The 10,699-nt window shown below is 32.3% G+C and overlaps 1 long non-coding RNA gene across 3 annotated transcripts; it reads right to left on the reverse strand.

Annotated features, from left to right (window-relative positions):
* Window positions 1-448: 448 nt before the first annotated feature.
* Window positions 449-6,797, reverse strand: LOC111904493 (uncharacterized). Of its 3 annotated transcripts, XR_008232549.1 has the most exons (7): window positions 6,614-6,797; window positions 6,358-6,538; window positions 5,742-6,076; window positions 2,291-4,106; window positions 2,071-2,208; window positions 1,446-1,972; window positions 449-1,344 (listed from the first exon to the last, which is right to left on the reverse strand). It is a non-coding gene; the product is annotated as an uncharacterized LOC111904493 (long non-coding RNA). The 3 variants fall into 3 exon arrangements; XR_002854564.3 differs by having other exon boundaries at window positions 449-1,972; window positions 6,614-6,796; XR_006192903.2 differs by having other exon boundaries at window positions 453-1,972; window positions 4,854-6,076; window positions 6,614-6,792.
* Between the last annotated feature and the right edge of the window lie 3,902 nt (window positions 6,798-10,699).

Raw genomic sequence — 10,699 nt, forward strand, 5'->3', positions numbered from 1 at the left:
ACCAATTAAAAATTCTGATGGACTTTTCCAAGTGAATAAATTTGTTGATGTACACACATGTTTTTCAACAATTTTGCAACCTAATCATCGACAAGAAAATAAATATGTTTTGGGTGAATATCTTGCTGATGTTTTGGCTAAAGATTATAGTAGAGTTTATCGGGGAAAAGATATTATTAATGATATGAATGCTCAATTGAATATCAATATCTCATACCATCAGGCATGGCGTGCGAAGCAATATGCATTGTTGTTGTTAAGGGATACGAAAGAGGATTCTTTTACCAAACTTCCGGCTTATTGTCACAATTTGGTCAAACATAATCCGGGTATGGTGACACATATTAAAACAGATGGTGATGATCGCTTTGAGTTTTTGTAGGTCGCTCTCGGTTGCTCGGTTAGTATTATAATATTTTATTAATTTTTTCATTTTTATTTTGGTGTATTTGAATAGATATACAATGTATTTGTAGGTACGCGCTTTTGTCAAATTTTGTAAACCGACCCTAGTAGTAGATGGAGCCCACCTAAAGGGTGAGTTCAAAGGTACCATGTTACTTGCAGTTACTAAGGACGGACAAAACCAAATATTACCGGTTGCATATGGTATATGCAAAAATGAGTGTACCGGTTCTTGGACATGGTTTTTTCAAAAACTACATGATTGCATAGGAAATATGCAGGAGCTTACAATTATATCTGATAGGTCTCCATCTATAGCAATTATTATTTACAAGTTGTAAGCTTTTTAGTATTGTTTTGATAGTTTTTAGGTTGTTACATCAATAAATTGTTGTATTTGTTGTTATGTTTAGAGCAGTGTACTTGTTACTTTCAAACAAATGGTGGTGTCGTTCTTATGTTGTAATTATTTAAGTTAATACTAGGTCATTAAATCCAACATACAATTATATATACAAATATATAATCCAACTACATAGGACCAAGACTCGACCCCCAATAAATTTTTGTCATTCGTTGGCGAAACTCTAAAGCTGCGTTCCTTGGGTCAATAAGTTCACGTATTGGTTGGCCTGAAACTAATTGTTCCATAAACATACAAACAAAAACACCGCAATCTCCCAAATGGCTACTTTGTTGGGGAACATTTGTTTCGAATATGAATTGCATATTCAATGGAATCATTGGGATGTTCCTCCGGGCCCAATAGTTAATCTTGTCTAAACAACCGGCCACCATAGCTTCAAATAAAGGTTCCATTAGAGTTGAATTTTTCATAAGCCCCTCTACCGAGACTGTCATAAATATGGACTTCCATATTCGCAATCGTAGTTCCCTAAATAACCAGTGATTAGGGGCTGAATGAATCGGAAATAGAACCTGTATAAGGATAAAAAAGAAATAAATTTTGTTTAGAAATAAGAATACAAAAACATAATGACAATAACGATAATATTTTTAAAAAATAAAATTTAGTTTACCGTATCGACATCCCATCAAGCAACCATGAAGTTGGGGTATTTAGCAATACCAGCCATAAACGCCCTCCAATCCTGCCCTTCCTCCAGAGCATGGCAAACAAAAAAAAATTTGGCGGCATTATTGTATGTTGGTCGCTATCAAAACATCTCTCCATCAGTAGTCTATACCAAAGGGTGATATGATGCACAAAATTATGATACTTTTGTTATTAACTAAAAAAGAAAATACTTTTAAAAAAACAAATTAAGTATTATTTTTCCGCTGACTCCAACCATCCGTCGTGTGTATGCCCACACAAGGCGCTCCAAAATTCTCTATCTAACACCAAATTAAACAAACGATGTTGCATGTCATATGAATGAAATAAATAATTTTGGATCACAACCTCACCGCCTGCTACGTAAGGTTGCAGGCACAACACGGAGAAGTCGTGAGCAACAACAGATGCTGGAGGAGGAACGGGGCTTGTTGATTTCATATCAACCTTCCTTTTTGCTCTTCTTTTTTGCTTCGGTGTTGTGTGCAGCTAAAACAATATTGAAATGTTTAGATCTCTACCTTTCAAATAATTCACATAAAAAAAATTCTATTATTACGATATAAGTTTTTAAATTAAACGAATACCTCGGTGTACGGAGGGCACAAATACTTTGATGGATTTCGAACCCTCGGTCTATCGGGTATAACTTCTTTGCCATCAAAAACATAAGCATCATAATAATTTACAGTTCCCGTAATTTGTATTTCATCTTCCTCCGACACCTAAATTAATAAGCAAAAATCTCTAATTAAAACATGTTTCAATCTACTAAATAAAAACTAAAATAAATGTAAGTATAACAACCTCTTTAGCTTCATTATCATTTACATTAAACACATCATCATCAAATTTGTTCCTACTACAACCCGCATTCTCATTCCTCTCCTCCAACTCCTACATTAAAATTAACACATTATAGTTATTAACGAAAGAAACATTAAAAATTAATTATTAAAATCGTAAATGTAATATCTATAATAACCTTGTCGTCTTCAATATCACCAAAAATATTTTCATTTGTATTATTTTTATTCATCACTTCATCTTCTACAACCTAAATTTGCAAATATAAAATATGAACACAAATATTAATATATGTTAATAAATTAAAAAAAATGTAGCGTGTAAGTAACCCGTTCATCAAATTTTGTTTGGAATACTGCAGGCTCCTCAAAACTGATGTTATTCCATAGATCTTCATTATTCACTTCTTCAACAAACACCTCTGTAGGTTCTTGGTTCGTAAACACATGTTGCTCCAGTGCATGGAGCCATTTCAACACCTCCTCTAGGTTGGGTTTTCCACTGCGCCCACCTTTACTATGAGAGCAACCACTTAGACGACATACTAGACGAAGATTCGTCTTGTCTCCTAAAATGGTTGCGTACTGGGGATGGAACTGATTTCCGTTTACCATATATATACTCTTAAAATGACATAATAAAAAAATGTCATCTCATCATCACTCGGTGACATTTTATTTCTTGATGGTTGTCCCTCCTAAAAAATTGAACATATTAAAAATGCATATAAAAATATAATAATGAATTTTATTAATAATTAAAAAAATTTATAAACATGTATCTTTGAAAAAAACTTGTTCACATCAGCCCATTTTAATTTTTTTATCCCACTCCATCGTTTCATCCGAGGCATGTTTCTATTTTTTCTCAATACAAATCCACAGGCACGAACACCCGGAAGAATCTCATATATCCATATCTACAATTTTTACAATTATAGTAATAAAAGTTAAAATTAAAATAACTAACATAACAATAAAACCTTTTAAATATAAGTAATATTTTATACCCTAATTGGAGCCGTAAATCCTGAGACAGTGTATTTTAAAGTTTGACGACGCTCAGGAAGTGATAAATATTTATTTATCTTGTTTCATGTATCCTCAAGGTCATCAAAATCTCATAAATAGCTATCCCAAGCGAAACTAACAAAAAAAAATAGTTATAATATAAATTAACATTAATAATATAAAACTTTCAAAGTAAACAAAAAATACATGTTCCAAACATCCAAATTCTCAGCCAAAAAAAACCAATCTTGTGGCACGTGATCATTTATTTCTTTTCCCAAAAAACCTTCACATAAAATGTAAATCAAACATACTCTAACTGCATCGGCATCGTCAACTTCTAAGAATGGTTGATTTAAAATAAAACTTTTTAGGTCACCGATTTTCACCGAACTATTTGTATAGTTCAGAAATAATCGCTCACACAATAAACATTTTTTTTTACTACTAACTATTTTTTCTGACACTTTTTTCCCGATGTTTTTTGGATACTCCGCAAATTTCAACCCGGTTATTAAACAAAACTCTTCCGACCCATATACCATTTTCGTATCGCCTACTCTAAAATATAGCCGTTTTATCCCATCTGGAGATAAAATAGCGTCCGGCCGTATCTGATAAAGGAATATTTTGTGTAACAACAATTCATCCCCTTGTAAACGAGGGACGTCCAACAAATAATCAAATACTGTATCTCTAAATATATCACGTCTCACACCATGTAACACTTCAAAAACTTCTCATATGTTACACTCTGATCCCTTTAAGTTTACAATAGCTTTCACATCGAAATTATTATAATTATGCTGCAAAAAACACAATAACATATTAGAAAACTAAACAACTATTTTATTTTAAAATATATTATTATTAAATGCAATAATAACATAAACAATAATAACAATGCAAATACAAATATTTAATAAATAATTTATATATTTACGCTAAAAAACAATAACATACTATAACAATTTTTCAACTTAAACGACACCTATATAAACAATTTTCCAAGTTATATGACAAATATACAAATGATTTTTATCTTTCTAATTATATCAAATAATATTTTCTAACCATATAAACAAACAATTTTTCAACTAAAACGACAACTAAATTAACAATTTTTCAATTTATACGACAAATATACAAACAATTTTTAAGTTTCAAATTATATAAAATAACAAATTCTAACCATGCTATATCAATTTATCAACTTAAACCACTAACCAAACATATTGTAAACATTATTCTAACAATTTATTTAACTAATAACTTAAAAAAATAAGCATATTCAAACCATTTTACTAAATATACAACTACCCGATGCATACTCTACGCAATCTCTACTTGTACATTCATACAACCACTAACAAAATAGCATTTAAATTTCAAGTTTAGTAATAACAAATACTAAAACTATCAAATACAACAAAATTACCCTATCACAAACAATATAATTTTTTTTTACACTAACTAATACAATAAATAATAAAATAATAAACACATATACTAAATAAATGTTAATTAAAACATAAAAAGAATTAAAATCTAACCATATTTTCGAGATTGTTGAAGTAATCGTCTATTTTATTCAAGAAACTGTCAAAAGGAATCCCCGAGAGAGAGAGTTTTTCTATATTGAAAAGTGAAAATGAGGGAAAAAAATCGTTTTATAGAATTCCGTCCGCAAAATCGCAGGTGAACAGTGAAATTCCACGAGCTCTTTTGCGGTGTATAAGCCCAATAAGAAACTATTTGTTTATATTAAACTATAATGTGGTAAAGAAATCTGAAACAGAAAAACAAAAGGCACCAATATGAAAGTTTATTTTCAACATTATAGAATTTGATATAGGTCTTTTGTTTTTGCCATATAACGATTAAAAACATGATTAAGCCTTATGCTAGATTGACAGAAGGAATCAGCAAGCAATTGATGTATAATCATATGGCATAACTTTAGAAGCTCGGCACAACTACAATGGCTGCACCAGGAGAACATCTTAAGCTATGAATACCTCTTAAGTACCTGCTATATTTCATCATCTTCCATTCTGTCAAAAATTACTGTTTTCTGCTTTTAAATCAAAGCTAATTAATTCCCACAACAAACAAGTGAACAATTGTAAACGATGAACAAATTAGAAGACTCAGATGAGTAAGGAATTATATCATCGAATCTAGCCATATGAATTAAAACCGCCTGCAGCAAAAAGCCGGACAGTAACAATTTATAGGCACAGAATCAGGGAACATTTCATCCTCACTGTCATCAAAATAGATCGAATCTGTAACAAGTAATACAGATAGAATACTATGGCGTTTGATTTTAGCTACGAATAACTTCTTCATAGGCATACCACACGTTATAAATCACGAATAAAAAGTGTGGCGATGACTTTTGGAATATAGAATCATGTATCAGTATATATAAAACTAACCAGATTTCTACTCGCTTTGAGAAATGGCTAAGATCCACATCAGAATTTGGACCATTAAATTTTGATACCGAGTAAATAAATATATAGAGTACACAGTCTTCTTCTTGCCCTTCGGTATCACCTAGTTTCCAACATGTGGAGCAGCTTCTATGAGGGTAAAATTGTACATTTACATCTAAAAAAACTGATGTTATTCCATGATTCCAAACTGAGACGCTTGAAATAAATTATAACTAAAGTATACAACAATCCACCATTTTGGATTTTGAACCTCAAAAGTTTTTCAAAATCTTCTCATTAGCTACACCATTGTCAACAAGAATAGAAGTAACTTCCTACAAAAAACATTCGTATCAAACAACATTACTAATTTACTATTATCAATAACAATTTCCCTGTCAACTTATAAAAGGGCTAATTTGCTCTTTAGGCCAATCATCTTTTAAACAAATAAATTTTTGGGTTGAAATCCAATATGCAAGAATTACTTACTCGGTTGAAATCCACTTCAATAGTGTAATGACAACCCAAAAGATAAGTAACCCAAATAGCAAATTGAATGCTACTGATTGCAATTTACAAAAAAATTATATAAAAAAAAAAAAAAAAAACAAACCTCAGCCATCTGTTTTTGACCACAAAGCACAGCCCCGATTGACTCTAGTGCATAGAGCTGTTTAGCTCTTGCAAAAGCTGCCGGTACATACCCTAATTCACCAGCACAGCTATCAGCAGGCTGGGCAACACTGTGATGATTGTAACCCCAGAAGATTCCCAGGCTTTGAATCTATCCTATACTGGTTGAAGAAAATGGAAGATTAGAATCAGTTTGAGGTTAGAAGGGTAAGAAATTTAAGGATTATAGTGAGAACCTGACAATGGCAGCAAAGAACGAGCACCGGGAAGCAGCAGCGGCGACCGGCGAGGGGCTGTGGCAACCGGCGAGCGGCTGGAGTCGGCGATCGACGAGAAGAGAGCTGAGAACGAAGAAGGAGAACGGCTGGAGCGATCTTCTGTGTTTCTTTTTTTCGAGGGTGTTTGGATAGCTTAGTGCTTATTATTGTTTATTGTGGTGGGAATAAGTATTTTTTTAAAATGTGTTTGGATTAGTTTATTGCGGTGGGAATAAACAATAAGCAATAAACATTTGAAGTGTTTGGCAAACAAAACAGCTTATATGAGTAAAATGACTAATAAGCAATAAGCAATAAGCAATAAGCATTACCCCCCTTGCTTATTAAAATCAGTTTATTTAGCTTATTCCCACCGCAATAAGCTAATTTTTTAAGCATCCTATCCAAACACTTAAATTAGCTTATTGTGGTGAAAATAAGCAATAAGCAATAAGCTGTCATTTTTTTCCCTATCCAAACACCCTCTTCGTTTAGTGCGTTTTTTTTTTTTTTGTTAGATTAGGTTAGAAGAGGTGAGACGAGCTATTTAAAAAAAACAAACGCAACCTAAGGGTTTAACTCTATAAGAGTATTGGGTGTGGGCAATGGGATATAACATCAAATTTGTGCCACCTCATCCATAACACCACTATAATACCAAGGGGGAAATGGTGTTCCAGATGTTATATCATGTTAAAAGGTAGAGAGAGAAAATAGAGAAAATTATTTGATTGGTTGATGAAGGAGATAGCCAATCATTTTTCTTGTTTTATCTCGTCCTCGTTACCACAAGATTCAACAAGTTGGGGGGTGGTGTTCCCCCCGTCATGATACCGTTGAGACATGCCACATCAGCATGTTGATTCTCGTTTTTGGCCCATACCGCATGCTCTAAAAGAGAGATGTCAGGTTTAGGTTTTGAGCTGTGCGGAGTCTTTAGATCGATGAACGCCGACAACCTCCGCCATCCATGGCCGTTTTCAATAACCGAAAGATCGGTGTTGCTTTATATACCCGATAGGTTTTAGCAAAACCCCTTCATTATTATTTTTGTTTTTATTTTATTTTTTTCTCTCCAAACACCCTGAATTATTCAAGAAAACTCTTTAAGGACTTCTTGATTTTGATTTATTATTCGGGGATAAAAAAAATTCGTCTATCCAATTAAATGGATAATTCGTCTATAAAATTAATAATTCAAAAAATATAGAGATATTAGTGTACTTCTAATAATTATCTTTTCTAATAAATGAAACCTAAAAATGACACGTGTCAGTTTTTAGAATGTCTCTTTGATACGTAACAATTTTCTATGATGATGATTATTATTTTTTTGGTAACAAATCAAATATAATTCAAATTTTGAAAATACAAAATCATATCCTAATCTACTATAATAAATGAAGGTTTTTTGTCACATGTCCTCTTCTCATTCATTTGGACTCATGGCATTTTCTAGAAATTTTAAATTTTGTATTTTCCATTTGTCATTTTATTGTATTTTTGATTTTATTAAATTAAAATTCCATATTTAATATAAAAGGTAATATATATGTAAGGTATTTATTAGAAAATGGTTTATATATGTAATGTATCCAATTCATTAAAGTCTCATTAATTTTAATAATTCAAAAAATTTCTTATTTTTCTTATAAATTTAAACTTTTCAAATTGTTAAAATTTTATATTTAATTTTTTTTAAATAAACCCATGTAATACATGGGTCTCACACCTACTAAGATTATTATGTTTATTTTGCTTAACAAATTAATTCATAATTACTTACAATCGACAATATCTTGGTTTTTTACATTTATTATTTTTTTATCTATATAAAAATTTTAAATATACCGACCGTGGTTTCCACGGATTATAAACTATAAACTTTAAGGGCACTCCAACCCACCCCAAACTCTATTTTCTTCCTCATTCTTCTCCAATCCTATCTCATTTTCACCTCCATTTTTGGAGATATGAATAGTATTTCCCTATATATGGGGGAATACTATTCATATCTCTAAAAATGGAGGTGAAGTTTGGTTGTCAATTTTAGTCCCTCTCATTTTTATTTTATACATTTCTAGTTTATTTTATCTACTAATTATAGTTTAAATGCAATATTTAATATTTATAATATCATGTTATATACTAATTTATATTAATTAATCATAAATATAGAGTTTAATTAGTAGATTGGTGTATTTGACAATATATATAAGTTATAAAAATGGAATATTCTAGGAATATACTTTTTGGGGTAAAAAATAGGGTAGAAAATAGAGTAGGGTTGGAGATGAAATACTATTTACTCTATTTTTTTACTCCATTTATGGAGGAAAAAATGGAGATGGGTAGGAGATGGTCTAAATAAGGCGACCTATCAACCCAATACCCACTTTTGTTAAATTTAATTTAAGTACTAACAAAAATCCATGAATTAATGTTGAGATAATACATATGGGTTGTAAATTTTTATTTGAAAAAACATCATAAATGGTCCCTGTGGTTTCCCAAAATCTGAAGTTTAGTCCCCGTGGTTTAAAAATGTCGTAGATGGTCCATGTGCTTTCAAAACTTTTGACGATTGGTCCTTATTGCTAACTCCGTTAACTTTTGTTCGTCAACTGAAGGGCATTTTCGTCATTTCACTACCACAGGGACCATTTCTGATGCTTTTTCTTATTTTTTTTAATAATTAAATAAAATCTCTCTCTCTCTCTCTCTCTCTCTCTCTTTCATCACCTAGATACATCATCTCATTTCCCTTCCCAATTTATATTTCCATTTTAGATCTACAGGTGGCCATCTCGTTCTTTGCCCCTTCTTCTCAACCTGCAATTAAAGGAAAAACACACAAACACACCCACAAAACTGCACTTGAAGGAAAAACACTTCACATACACATTAGAGGCGACGAAGGCGACATATGCCCCCTAATATCTTGACGAAGCATTTCAGTTCAATCCATTGGAATCTTTGATCCCATGTAGAATCAGAGATTTAGGAAGTTTTTCAAGCACCATTTGATTCAACAACAAGTTTTTCAACCACAAGCCGATCAGGCGAAGCTATTGCTACTGCAATACAATACCCTAAACCAACACCCATTGTCCCCCATGTTCCTGCATCTAAACAGGTTATGGGTTCCATTTGGACCAAAACAGATCGACCCACATCCATGGTGTTAGCCCCTTATGAAACCAATATAGGAGCAGGACTACCTAAACTAGCAATGGCTTCTCTGATAATCCTCATTGGAGTCAAGAAATCAACGGTAACATTAGCATTCGAGGCTCAGATCTATTATTTTGATCGGAAAAATGGGCCACACCGCCAATGCTGCAACAACGGTTGCCCCGCCAAGATACAGGATGAAATTTCACCATTTCCCCAATTTGATGCTTAGATCAACTACAAAAAACAAAATCATCACAGCCTCCTTATAACCAAATCCAATCTGCAGGCGACAAATTATAAAAAGGAACATGAAAGTAGAATGATGAACAAAAGCGAACAGAAAAGAGTCCGAATCGATCTGATCAAACTTTGGCACTAGCGGTGGCTGAATCGAATCACAAACCCTGCTCTATTTTCTAGTTCTAAATTTCTCCCCTCTCTCACTTGATTCTCTTTCTCACTCAGTAACCTGCACCAAGAAACCCACTAGCTCCCTTGAATAACTGTCGAGTGATCAAAAAATGATGGACATAAGGGAATGGAGGTTGTTGGTGAATAGACACGAGAATATGAATAATAGGGTGGGGGAGTCTAAAAGGGGTGTTTTCAGAGAGAGAGAGAGAGAGAGAGAGTCCTTTTATCTAACTATTTTCTTTTTTTTTTAAATAAGAAAAAGCATCATAAATGGTCCCTGTGGTAGTGAAATGACGAAAATGCCCTTCAATTAACAGACAAAAGTTAACGGAGTTAGCAATAATGACCAATCGTCAAAAGTTTTGAAAGCATAGGGACCATCTATGACGTTTTTAAACCACAGAGACTAAACTTCATATTTTGGGAATCCATAGGGACCATTTATGATGTTTTTTCTTTTTATTTTATCATTAT

This window comes from Lactuca sativa, chromosome 5, assembly GCF_002870075.4.
Source record: "Lactuca sativa cultivar Salinas chromosome 5, Lsat_Salinas_v11, whole genome shotgun sequence".
NCBI classification, from domain to species: domain Eukaryota; kingdom Viridiplantae; phylum Streptophyta; class Magnoliopsida; order Asterales; family Asteraceae; genus Lactuca; species Lactuca sativa.